Source organism: Prionailurus bengalensis, chromosome C1, assembly GCF_016509475.1.
Source record: "Prionailurus bengalensis isolate Pbe53 chromosome C1, Fcat_Pben_1.1_paternal_pri, whole genome shotgun sequence".
In the NCBI taxonomy this organism is placed as follows: domain Eukaryota; kingdom Metazoa; phylum Chordata; class Mammalia; order Carnivora; family Felidae; genus Prionailurus; species Prionailurus bengalensis.
In genome coordinates, this window is record NC_057345.1 from 42,044,825 (window position 1) to 42,058,390 (window position 13,566).

Sequence of the window (13,566 nt, forward strand, 5' to 3'; positions counted from 1 at the left end):
ATTTCTTTTTGCACATATTTGTTCACATATTTAATTACTTACTTATGTTTGATTCCCAAAATGGGAATTGGCTTGTTGTTTTTTAAATGACTCAAGTGACCTAACAAACTCCTAAATGCCCCCGATTTCCTTTTTAAGTTTGTGCTGCTTTACTGACTTATGGCTTGCTCTAAAGCTTGCTCGTTTGGTAACAGGCTGAATTCTGGGTTTGACTCCTGGCTGTGGTTGGTGATTGTAGATGGGTGTGGAGGGCTGTAGCTGGCAGCAGCAGGCTGGGGTGCAGGGCAATCACTGGTTGAAGGGGAGTCTTACTCTTTGGTGGCCCCTGGAAGTTAAAAGGAAAGGCCTAAAAAAGTCACTCACTGAATGAGTGGAATACACTAGCTTGATGCACATCAGGCTAAGACAGCTTAGTCCAGTTTAATATTCTCTGAGCTGTATTCTGTGTAGAGACTGGTTGTGGGGACACAGAGATGAATCAAACACTGAACCTGGCTCACAGGGCTCAAAATCTCATAGGAGAGACATACAGGTAAACAGAGACTGACAGTGTAGTGATGACGACTTACAAATTGAGAAGCACAAAGATTATTGGGAGCATCAAAGAGGTTTTGTGCCTTCTTTTAAACAAACTTTTATACAGTATCTACTCATACACAAATATAATATTCATTCATTCCTCTTTCCTCCATCCTTTCCTTCTTTTCATTCATTGCACATATATTTTATTTTTTTAAATGTTTATATATCTATTTTTTAGAGAGAGTGTGAGCAGGGGACGGGCAGAGACAGAGGAAGACAGAGGGAATCCCAAGCAGGCTCTGCACTGTCAGCACAGAGCCTGACGTCATGACCTGAGCCCAAATCAAGAGTCAGATGCTTAACCAACTGAGCCACCAAGGCACCCCTGCACATATAATTTGTTGAGCATATACCTTAGACCATAGTGGGTGGCAGTGGAGTTGGAGAAGAGAAAAATTCAATAAAAGCAAGAAGTAGAATTTATCAGGCTCAACAACCAATTGTCCAGGACAGAAACAAGAGTTAAGGATCACTCCTTTGCCATTGACAAAGCCAGGAAATGGGTATCTTTTTGGCCTGATTTCTCCCCAGTTTTATTGAGGTATAATTGACAAGTAAAAGAACTGAATTTTTTTTAAGTTTATTATTATTTTTTTAGTAATCTCTACACCAACCATGGGGCTTGAACTCAGGATACTGAGCTCAAGAGTTGCATGCTCTTCTAACTGAGCTGGCCAGGTGCCCCAAGGCCTTAATTTTTAAGAACAAATTTTATTTTATTTATTTATTTATTTATTTTTTCAACGTTTATTTATTTTTGGGACAGAGACAGAGCATGAACGGGGGAGGGGCAGAGAGAGAGGGAGACACAGAATCGGAAACAGGCTCCAGGCTCTGAGCCATCAGCCCAGAGCCCAACGCGGGGCTCGAACTCACGGACCGTAAGATCGTGACCTGGCTGAAGTCGGACGCTCACCTGACTGCGCCACCCAGGCGCCCCTAAGAACAAATTTTAAAGGGCAAAGAAAATTTTGATTGGGGTGCTACAGCTTTAACTCATGTGGAGAAACTATTTTTAGAATACTGGCTTTCTATAGGATATGGCACAAAAATGAAAGCGGGAAGGTCTACCAGGTTACAAATAAAGAGGTATTTTAGAGTCACTGTATAGTTGTGGAAATCAAAACAAAATTGAGAGTGGGGTAACTAAAGCAATTGATGGCAGGTAAAAGATTAAAATTAACAGAAGAGGGGAAAACAGATGAGAGATATTTCAGGAGCAGAGAGCACACTGGGTAGGAAGAGTTGAATGACAGAATGAAATTATAGATGAAAGGATTTATAGTAATTACTATGATCTGGGAGGTGGTAGTGATGATAAAGACAGTCTCTTTCAGCAACATAGAAGGGGAGAAAGTGTGAAGCAAGAGGAAACTGGTCCTGGGAACAAATGAATCATCTTCAAGCAGTAGCTACACCCTGGGTAGCATGATTATTCATAAACAAATGCAGATTTCCTGTGGTGGTAGTGAACCAAGCCTGGAAAGCAGTACTAATGTTGGGTTGCCAAACTAATCTAAATGAAAGGGCCCATTTCTCTAGATTGAAAATTTTTAGCAACAGTAACTTACTCTTACAGCATTTTCTGAATATTGTAGAAAGGACTATTAGGGGCATCAGAAGGGAGAATGAAGGAATTCAGGGTATACTTCCAGCTTTCCCTTAGGTAGATGTATTTCACATGTAAAATGGTGGTAGTATAGTACTTAATTCAGAGTTGTTATGAGGATGAATCATAGTTTCCCTCGGAGCCCCAGTTTCTCTTTTTATAAAAAGGGGATAGTGATTTTTTTTTTTTGTAATGTGACTCAGAAGTAGGTGGTGAAGGCACGCTCAGGATTGTACAATAACAGGAACAGCTTTCATTGATTGGAAGAGAGCTGTAAGGTCATATTTTCTCTAAGGTGGCTGCTCAATTATTATTTGAAAGTTCCCAGAGACCTTATATAATGTTCTCATTAAGATTTATTATTATTAGGACATAACCTAAGGTAAGGTGAGATTGCCTTATAATTTTTATATACAGAAAATATACTAGTTTTATGCTAACATCTGCTATGCAATAGAATGTTATAGCATCCAGTGTATTAAACTCTATTTTTCTACAGTAGAGTTATGTTATATAAATCCATTAGGGAAATTTTACCCAGACTAGGGATGATAAAGAACAATGCATCCATTTTTTTTCTTTTCTGATGCACTCATCTTTTGATAGGAATATATTTACATACAGAGATTAAGAGAGAAAGAACACAGATGAGAACAATCTTGAATCTAAGAAAGACTGAAAGGGTGTTTTGGAACCAACAATAATTGGAACTAACATTTATTGAGTATCTTCTCTAGGCCAGTTCTTTCACATAAATTATCTCCAGTTTTCACAACAAGCAGCAAGGCAGGCATTAGAAAACCCAGGTTCCGAAATATTATGTAACTTGCCCAGGGTCATAAAGCTAACCATGACAGAGCTGGAATTGGTAGGATCAGGAACAGTCCACCACCAAAGTCCCTGTTCATTCTACTATAGCACTCTATGATAAAATAATGTACTGTTATTTGGGAAATTTGGGACCAGAGGATTTGAAGAATTTCTTTCCCTACTTATTTCCCCTCTAACTGGTCTTTTTGTTTCTATTGTTTTTGGTTCTGATGCTTGCATTCTAGAGCTTGAATGGGATCGAATATGGGGTATATGTAAACAGAATGATTCCACAGTCCCCGCTCAGTAACAATTTCCTTCCTTCAGAGCCTTACCTGGGATTTGGCAGGGGTTGGGATGAAAGAGTAGAGGTAGAGGTGGGGGAGGGGGTTCGTTAGAAAAGATGGATGGTTTTTTCTTACCTTTAAGTTGTTTATGAATTTCAGGACAACCCGTTGGCTATTCTCTTGCTCGGCATATTATTTTTTTCTAATTTTGGGGGCGGTTTGGGATTAAGGATTTAGTATCTGTAGGACATTTCTGTAACGATCAGCACAGTAAATCCAAAAAAAGTTAAGGTCAAAGACAATTCCTTCATCTGTTTTGGGAAAGGAGTGTGTGTGTGTATGTGTGTGTAAAAGGTTGGTTCTGGGTCGCTCTTGTTACACCCAGACACACTGAAGGGATTAGAAGGGATCCCTCTTGAATCATGAGAGATGAAAACGAGCATATTCCCTCACCTCCTGCTCTCAGGTGAACGTCCGAGCGACAGAAACGTTCACGTACCTTCTGGAGAGAAGGAAAAGGTGCAAAGGCGCTCAGGGCCTGAGGGCTGGGAGTGGGGCGGGGGCTCGCCACGGTCGGTGGGGATCGAGGGGCTTCTGCCTCCAAGGAGGAATCGTCGGGGGCGGGCCGGGGGCCGAGGGCAGCGCAGCGAGCGCTAGGCCCCCGCCATCCCCAGGCCGCGCTCCCCCGCGTTCCCTGCGGCTCGTGCCCGGGCGGCCGCCGCAGTCCCGGCGCCGTAGCCGGGCGTGGGGTCCAGGGGGCGCTGTGGCCCAGCGGCGCCGGCGGCAGGAGCGGCCACGGCGACGCTGGAGGCTTCGCCGAGGATCCCCGCCTGCAGCACCTCGGTCGTCCCGCCGCAGCCTTGAGCCCCCGGCCCGGTTCAGCGGCGCTCCTCCGGGATCCGCGTGGCTGCGGCGGTCCCGGAGCCCGATGCGGCTCGGCGGGCGCTGGGCCTTAGCAGCAGCGGTGACCACAGCCCTTTCAGGAGCGGGAGGCTTCGCAGCGGCGCCTGGGGCCGCGCCGGTGCCCTCCGGAGGAGGCTGTCGGCTTAGGGACGACCCCCTCGGCCATGCTGAGGCGGCGGCGGCCACTGCTCGAGGTGAGTGTGGCGCGGCGCGGTCCCGGGCTCGCTGGCCTTCCGCCACGGGGAAGGGCCCTGGCAGCAGCCTTCGGGCCGGGCGGACGGGGCGTCCTGCCGCTGCGGCCCCCTCCCCCACCCCGCGGCTCTGGGCCCTCAACCCTTCTCCGCGTCCCCCGGGAGGCGCGTGGGGGTGAGTAGGCCCCGCGCCGCCGGGAAGCTCTCGCCTGGCCTCGGTTCCTGCGCGGCCCGGTGTGTGTGGAGCGGCACTGCTGGCGGGGGCACTGGCACCTTTCGGGTTGGCCCCGGACCCGGGCCGAGCTCAGCCTCTTACCCCGGGCCCGGCACCTACATCCAGGAGGGAGGCAGAGGACGCCTGTTTGCAAACAGCCTCCGCTTTTCCGCGCCCCGGTAGCGAGTCCCGCAGAGTCCCGGGGGGAGGGGTGGGAGGGCTGGTGAGAATTGGAGTGCGGAAAGTGCGGGGCCCTGAGAGCCCTTGGTACTCCCGAGTGTCATTCACGGATCTGACTGGGTTGAAAACAACCGTTTGCGTTTTATTTGAGCTGAAATTTCATCACCTGCAGGTAGCTCATCCCTGCCGCCTTCTATTACATTTTGCCCCTGAGAGTGGTCTGCCTTAGAGAAAGCCCTATCCTAGCTTTGCGCTAAGTTTCCTACATAAATACAATTACAAAAATATCTTTTTGGTTTTTAAACAAGGGTCTGTTCCCCTTCTCCCCAATAAAAGAGTGTAAATATCTTAATACCTCAGTTCTAGGTATAAAAATGTTACACCTAAATAGATCCATAGACTGGATGACAAGAGAATTTTAAAAAGTCGTGCTAACTATCTTAGTAACAGATACTGATGGAAATGGGACATATTCTAAATTTTAGAAGTTAAGTAATTTGCTCGGTATTAATGTGAAAAAAAGGAAGTGATGATTACAGTTTGATAACTTAAGTCAGGTGTTTGGGGTGTTTATGGTTTATGATCGATCAATATGATTACAGGTTTTTCTTGTTTTCCTATTATGTATATGAAGGTTGTAGGATTAATAAGTACTTCTGAAACTTTCATAATCATGAATAAAATAAATATGCTTATTGTAGGAAATTCGGAAAGTACAGGATCGTACCGTGTCAACTCTCAGTAAATATTTAATAGTGAGGGAAAAGTCACCCATTATCTTACAGTTAGTACATTTTGATGGTCACTTAAAGTTTTAAATGGGCTTGTATTGTTGGCGACTTTAAAATTATCGATTTATGATTAATTTAATTATTAATTATTCAAGTTATTACTATTTAATTATTATTATTATTTCTGTCTACCAGGTTGAGTTAACTGTTCGATTTTACTGTTTAACATCCAGTCATTTGTTTAAGACCTATAAAAATGTTTTACTAAATTACATTGCAGTCATAGTTGAATTCATCAATTTAAACAGAATAACATGGGTAACTGTCTAAAAGACCCCTGATTTACCTCCTGTGCAGCATGGGAAGCTCCTGAAGTCTAGGGAGGTTTGGTGTAGTAAACATTTTTGAGGACCTGTTCTGTTAGTTAGATGCGCTGGCCTTGGATTGTTTCTGTTAAGGTTTTGCTTAAATGTTTATAAATGTAAAAACTTGGCCTGATTAAAAAAAAATTGCCGGGGGGGGGTGTAGTTTAAGTTTCAAAAAGTCTAGTTCGGTTCTCAATGTGTTTCTAAAGATTACCAACATTACAATCAGATGAGAGTGCTTATTAAAGTTTGCAGATTCCTGGTCCCTTGAGTCACAATTTCTAGGGATGATGGTAGTTCAGGGATGTTTTATTTTTATCAAGCTCCCCAATTCTTAGTCGTAAAGTTTGAGAATCACTGATATAATAAGTTAAAGCTTAACTAACCTTGCCAAGGCTAATGACAGTATCTGTTTTCTAGCAAAGCTATCAGTGTTAAGCAGCATTACAATCATTCCTCATAGCAACAGATGATGGTGTTACAATATTAGAAAGAAAAATGATATTTCAAGGGATAGTGATTCAATTAACATATATTGAGAGCTTTTTCTGGTAGATGTGGTGTTATAGAAGGATACCTAGCCACTTATGTTGGCATTTAATCTCTCCTTGGACTTTGAGGACATTGTCTATAAGATGCAGATAGTTATTATACTTACCTTGGAAGGCTTTTAGAGTAAATTCAGCTGACAAAGTTTTGTAATTTGTAGAATATCTTTATAAAATTTTAGCTATTAATATTAAGTGCCAGGTCCTATCTTTGATGTTCTAAGAAACACAAAAATGACCATGGTCACTGCTAGCAACTAGCCAACTTTGGAAGCAGAACATGTTTAACTGTTTCAAGGCAGGATCAAACTCAATTGTTGCAATTGAGTATAACATGCTAGCTCTCTCTTTAAGGCTTCTAATGTTTAATCCAATAGCTTGTCCTTTAAGAATATTAATATTCTTAATATATTCTTATTCTTATATTAATATATAAGAATATAATATTAAGAACTTTAATAATTTTTATATATGGTGATTGCCTTTTCTTCTAATTCCTGATTCACTGTTTTATTCTGTAAGGAGAAAATTGTATATTTTGCCTGGTAACCAGTAGTTGTAGATTAACTCCCTTAGAAAGAATGAATGAAGATGATCCTATTTTTTTCTTCTGTTACTAAGCTACTGGTGTTCATCCCATTCAGTAAACTTTTATTTGGCACCTGTTATGTGCTGGCCACAGAAGAGTTGCAAGGCACAAAGCTTGTTTAAGAGCTAATTGCCTGGATTTTAACTTAAAATTTAAAGGGATGGTGTGTGGGGCCGGCAGGGAGAGGGGTGTATTATGCTTGTCAATTGCATGATGTGGTGCAGAGTATGGAGTCAGATGTGGGCAGGAATCCTTACTGCAACTCTGAGTGGTGTGACATTTAGATCCTGAGTTTCTTCTTGTGTGGTAATAATTGGAGTAATAGTACCCATCACAGGGAGGTAGAACTGGTTGCATGAGATAAAAATAATAAAAAGCAATTAGCTCAGGGTCTGTCTCATAGAAGGTACCCAATAAATGTTCACATCCATTCCTCTTTTTGGGAAAAACAAAAACAAAAATTAGGCTTTGGAATTTCTATGTGAGTTAAAACGTGGTAGCTTTAATTTTTTTAAAGAATGAGTCTACTTTTGGAATTCTAAAAAATTTTTGATAGAGGGGCGCCTGGGTGGCTCAGTCGGTTAAGCGTCCAACTTCGGCTCAGGTCATGATCTCGTGGTCCGTGAGTTCGAGCCCCGTGTCGGGCTCTGTGCTGACAGCTCAGAGACTGGAGCCTGTTTCAGATTCTGTGTCTCCCTCTGTCTCTGACTGTCCCCTGTTCATGCTCTCTCTCTCTGTCTCAAAAATAAATAAATGTTAAAAAAAAATAAAAAAAATTTTTTTGATAGAAAACAATTTTGATCTTAATTATACATATTTCTCCATTCATTTTTACTGAATAAATGAGCTATTCTCTTTGTATAGAGTACGCTTGTTACATTATCTGAGTTTTATTCATTTTCCATTATTTTCAGAGTTTTACATGATTCTTTATTTTACTTGTGTGTTTAGCTGCATTGCACTATATAGAGCAACATTCTTAGTATATAATAATCAACGAAAGATAAATGGTGACAGTTATTGAATAGAAATAGTTCATATACTTCGTTTTCAACAAATGATATCAATTTATTAAACTTACATTATTTAAAAACTGAAGAATCTTCAAAACATAGGCTTTTCCTTATAAACTGTAGTAGATTAGATCTAGATTTTTATAGATATGTCAGATATGGGATCTAGTCTTTTCTAATAACCTGCAGGACCCTGGACACATTTCTCATATGCCTCAATTATTCTTCTATAAAATGAAGCTGATAATACCCATTTTACAGAATTATTGTGAGGATTAAATGATATAATGTATAAATCAGAACTGTAATTTAGTTCTATGAATCTTGGCAAATCATTGTTACCCTGAAAGTGGAAAATATACTTCTTGTTTATTTCTGTTTGAAAGAACTTGAAAGATCACTATTTATATAGTTTACAACCAGGAAATAAAGTCAGTATGATCAATTTGAATTATGAATAAGACTGCTAAATTAAGGAGAAACCAGGGTGTCAGTAGAGTTAGTATTTTATTTTATTTTTTAAATTTATTTATTTATTCTGAGAGAGCACATGGGTAGGGGTAGAGAGAGGGAGAGAGACTTCCAAGCAGGCTCTGCAGTGCAGAGCCCAGTGTGGGGCTCAAACTCATGGATCATAAGATCACCACCTGAGCGGAGATCAAGAGTCAGACGCTTCACCACTGAGCCACCCAGATGCCCCTAGAGTTAGTATTTTAATGGCATAGTTAGTGGAATGCTTTATGCTTTATAAATAAATGTTATTTAATAAAACAATTTGAAAATACTGTTTATAAAAGTATTTCCTATTTTACATATTAAGTGGTACCTAATTTTTTTTCTCTTGAATTATTATAAATAGCTCATTTCCAGAGCTGAACTATTGGAAAAATGAGGACAGTATGTAATGTTTTGTACTTATGAAATATTTTCTGGATAGCCTTTAATAAAATAAGGTAAAGATGAGGAAATCTCTGGACATGTTGATATCAAGAAAAAGTTGTTGAATTCATATTGGGCAAGGGAGAAGGAGAACTTAATTCATGTTGATAAGTATCTTGAGGCATTTGGATTTTATATTATAGAACTATTTGTAAAAATCTTAAATTTTTTTCTGTAAATTATCTTTTAGTTGAAAATTCTTACACTCGTTTTTTAAGCTTAAAAAATGCTTTTGTGGCCCAAGGCTTTGGACTATAATAGTTTCTTTAATTGATAATTCTGTAGTGACTTACCTTTTTTCTGATTATTTATCATAATATATGCTTGAGGATATGTGACTTAATATTTATAATGGTAGTTATGTTGCATTTTTTTTAAATACAGAAGTAGTAAATTCATGCCCTAGGTTTTAAGGATTAATTAAATTTAAATGAAAATGTAGTGCCTTTTGAGGGAAGGAGTCTTAAGAAGTAAGACCTAAGGAAATGGTAAAATTAGTCTAGAATTTTTCACCAATTAGGAAAAGTTTGGGTATATTCAGTCCTGGGTTCTTCTGGCTCTTTGAAATAATTTTAACTTTAGAGAAATAATACTAAGTTTAAGATACAAAGTGAAGAATATATATATTTCAATTAAATTTAAAATATTAGGCAAGACCCTTTTTTTTAATAGCAGCCTTATTGAGATATAATTGAAATACTATACAATTAACCCATTTAAAGTGCACAGTTCAATGCTGTTAGTATATTTGGCATTATGCAGATATCACCATTATGTAATTTTAGACGTTTTTATCACCTCAGAAAGAAATCATTCCCCATTTCCTCCCAATCTACCCAGCCCTTGGCAACCACTAATGTACTTTCTGCCCATATGGATTTATATTTCATATAAATGGAATCATAGGATATGTGACTGGTTTCTTTCCTTTAGCATAATGTTTTTAGGGTTTGTCCATGTAGCGTGTATCAGTACTTCATTTCTTTATGCTACTGAATAGTATTCCATTATATGGATATACCACATTTTATTTATCCAACTTCATCAGTTTGGGTTATTTTTTTCTTTTGGCTGTTATGAATAATATTGCTATGAACATTTCATGTACAAATGTTTGTCTTTCTCTTGGGTATATACCTAGGGTTGTATTGCCAGAGTCAAAAGATAACTCTTTGTTCAAACCTTTTTGAGGAACCCCACCAATTTACATTCCCACCAGAAGTGTAGGAGGGTTCCAGTTTCTGCACATCCTCACCAACCCTTGTTATTATCTGTCTCTTTGATTAGAGCCATCCTAGTGGGTGTGAAGTGGTAAGTTAAGTCTCTATTTGAGGATTGTAACTTTCATTAACAGTCATTAGGTAAATTGTTCAAGTTTTTACTTGCAGATACATTGCCAGATTCTTTGAGGATAAGGAGTCTTTTTGGCTTGAGGATAAAAGCTGTGAACTTTCTAGTTTTCTGTTTAGTAAATACTGAACTTGATGGAACTGGTTAACCACTTTGGGTGGTAGTGGGGACAGTGGTATGGGGACTTCCAACTGACAGGTTGTCTTCTAAGAATATTTCTTAACAAAAGGCAGTTGTAAACCTTATGTTTAGCTTTCCTTTCATTGCTAAAATGTTTCTAAAAAGATAGAGTCCAATAGCATATTTACCCATTAACATTTCTAAGCACTCCGGTCTGATTTTTAGGATTGCCATTACCTCTCCATGATATATAATTCTATATAAATACAGTTTAGTTATTGTCCCCCTCCCTCTGAGATTTTATTTTTAAGTAATCTCTACATCCAACGTGGGGCTCGAACTTACAACCCCAAGTTCAAGAGTTGCATGCTCCATGGGCAGAGCCAGCCAGGCACCCCTATTCTTTATTCTTGTACATAGTATGGTCCTCTATTGTTTGTTCACATGAAAGATATTAAAGCTTTTCTATGAGATTTTGTAGGACATAGTTCAAAGTCAGCAATAATGACTTGCTAACATTTAAAAAATTTTTTTCAAACTAGTTAGGAAATACTGCAGGGAGCTATTGTTTGAGCAAACAAAGTGCAAGTTTTGGACCTTCATTCTACATACAGTGGATTTCCCACAGTATTTTCCCACTTGATTAGGATCACTTTTAGGTCCTTTAATGCTGACTTTTATGGTTAAGCATCTGACTTCAGCTCAGGTCATGATCTCATGGTTCATGGGTTCAAGCCGCACATCAGGCTCTGGGCTGACAGCTCAGAGCTTGGAGCCTGCTTTGGATTCTGTCTCCCTCTCTCTCTGCCCCTCCCCCTCTTGTGCTCTGCCTTTCTCTTTCTCTCTCTCAAAAATAAATATTAACATAAAAAGATTACATATTATAATATAAATAATTAACATATAATATGTTATTTTAAAAATAAAATATTAAATACAAAAAATAAAAATAAACATTAAAATAACACCAGCATTCTTCACAGAGCTAGAACAAATAGTCCTAAAATTTGTATGGAACCAGAAAAGACCCCGAATAGCCAAAGCAATCTTGAAAAAGAAAACCAGGGGCGCCTGGGTGGCGCAGTCGGTTGGGCGTCCGACTTCAGCCAGGTCACGATCTCGCGGTCCGTGAGTTCGAGCCCCACGTCAGGCTCTGGGCTGATGGCTCGGACCCTGGAGCCTGTTTCCGATTCTGTGTCTCCCTCTCTCTCTGCCCCTCCCCCGTTCATGCTCTGTCTCTCTCTGTCCCAAAAATAAATAAACGTTAAAAAAAAAAAAATTAAAAAAAAAAAAAAAAGAAAAAGAAAACCAAAGGTGAAGGTATCACAATCCTGGACTTCAAGATGTATTACAAAGCTGTCACCATCAAGACAATCTGGTACTGGCACAAAAATAGACACTTAGATCAATGGAACAGAATAGAGAACTCAGAAGTGGACCCATAAACATATGGCCAACTAATCTTTGACAAAACAGGAAAGAATATCCAATGAAATAAAGACAGTCTCTTCAGCAAATGGTGTTGGGAAAACTGGACAGCGACATACAGAAGAATGAACTTGGGCCGCTTCTTACACTGTACACAAAAATACACTCAAAATGGATAAAAGACCTAAATGTAAAACAGGAAGCCATCAAAATCTTAGAGGAGAAAGCAGGCAAAAACCTTTTTGACCTCAGCCGCAGCAACTTCTTACTCAACACATCTCCAGAGACATTTTGCTCATAGGCAAAAATGAACTGCATCAAGATAAAAAGCTTCTGCACAGCAAAGGAAGCAATCAGCAAAACTAAAAGGCAACCAACGGAATGGGAGAAGATATTTGCAAATGACATATCAGATAAAGGGTTAATATCCAAAATGTATAAAGAATTTATCAAACTCAACATCCAAAAAACAAATAATCCAGTGAAGAAATGGGCAGAAGACATGAATAGACACTGTTCCAAAGATGACGTCCAGATGGCTAAGAGACACATGAAAAAATGCTCAATATTACTCATCATTGGGGAAATACAAATCAAAACCACAATGAGATACCACCTCACACCTGTCAGAATGGCTAAAATTAACAACTCAGGCAACAACAGATGTTGGCAAGGATGTGGAGAAAAGGGAACTCTTGCACTGCTGGTGGGAATGCAAACTGGGGCAGACACTCTGGAAAATGGTATGGAGGTTCCTCAAAAAATTAAAAATAGAACTACCCTACAGCCCAGTAATTGCACTACTAGGTATTTATACAAAGGATACAGGTATGCTGTTTCAAAGGGACACATGCACCCCAATGTTTATAGCAGCACTGTGTCAACAATAGCCAAAGTGTGGAAAGAGCCCAAATGTCCATTGACAGATGAATGGATAAAGAAGACGTGGTGTGTGCGTGTGTGTGTGTGTGTATATACATATATATACATATATATACATATATATATGTATATATATATGTGTGTATATATATATATATATACACACACACGCGCACACACACACACACAATGCAGTATTACTTGGCAGTCAAAAAGAGTGAAATCTTGCCATTTGCAACAACATGGATGGAACTAGAGTGTATTATGCTAAGTGAAATTAGAGAAAGACAGATGTCTTATGACTTTACTTGTATGTGGAATTTAAGATACAAAACAGATGAATATAGGGGAAGGGAAGCAAAAGTAATATAAAAACAGGGAGGGGGACAAACCATAAGAGACTCTTAAATACAGAGAACAAACTGAGGATTGCTGGAGGGGTTGTGGGCGGAGGGCTGGCTAAGTGGGCAAGGGGCATTGAGGAAGACAGTTGTTGGAATGAGCACTGGGTGTTATATGTTGGGGATGAATCACTGGATTCTACTCCTGAAATCATTATTGCACTGTATGCTAACTAACCAGGATATAAATTAAAAAATAAAAATAAATGATAAATAAAATAAACATTAAAAGAATTTAATTCTGACTTTCAAGTTAGTGAGCTGAAAGGCCTCCACTGGTTTGTTTTACAGTCTTTTGTTTTGTAGTGTTTATTTTAGAGAGACAGAGCACAAGCGGAGGAGGGACAGAGAGAGGGGGACACAATCCCAAGTAGGCTGCAGGCTCTGAGCTGTCAGCCCGATGCAGGGCTCCAACCCACGAACC

At 39.6% G+C, this 13,566-nt stretch overlaps 1 protein-coding gene and 1 pseudogene across 3 annotated transcripts in view; one reads left to right on the plus strand and one right to left on the minus strand.

Annotated features, from left to right (window-relative positions):
- Positions 1–1,532: 1,532 nt before the first annotated feature.
- Positions 1,533–4,166, minus strand: LOC122479396 (annotated as a pseudogene).
- ZFYVE9 (zinc finger FYVE-type containing 9) overlaps positions 4,042–13,566 on the plus strand; it is a 220,095-nt gene continuing 210,570 nt past the window's right edge. For 2 of the 3 annotated variants that reach the window (XM_043574954.1, XM_043574955.1), the window contains exon 1: positions 4,057–4,385. The gene's annotated coding sequence lies outside the window, so the exon portion shown is untranslated. Of the gene's footprint in view, positions 4,386–13,566 lie in introns of all 3 variants that reach the window. The other variant, XM_043574953.1, reaches the window with a different exon arrangement.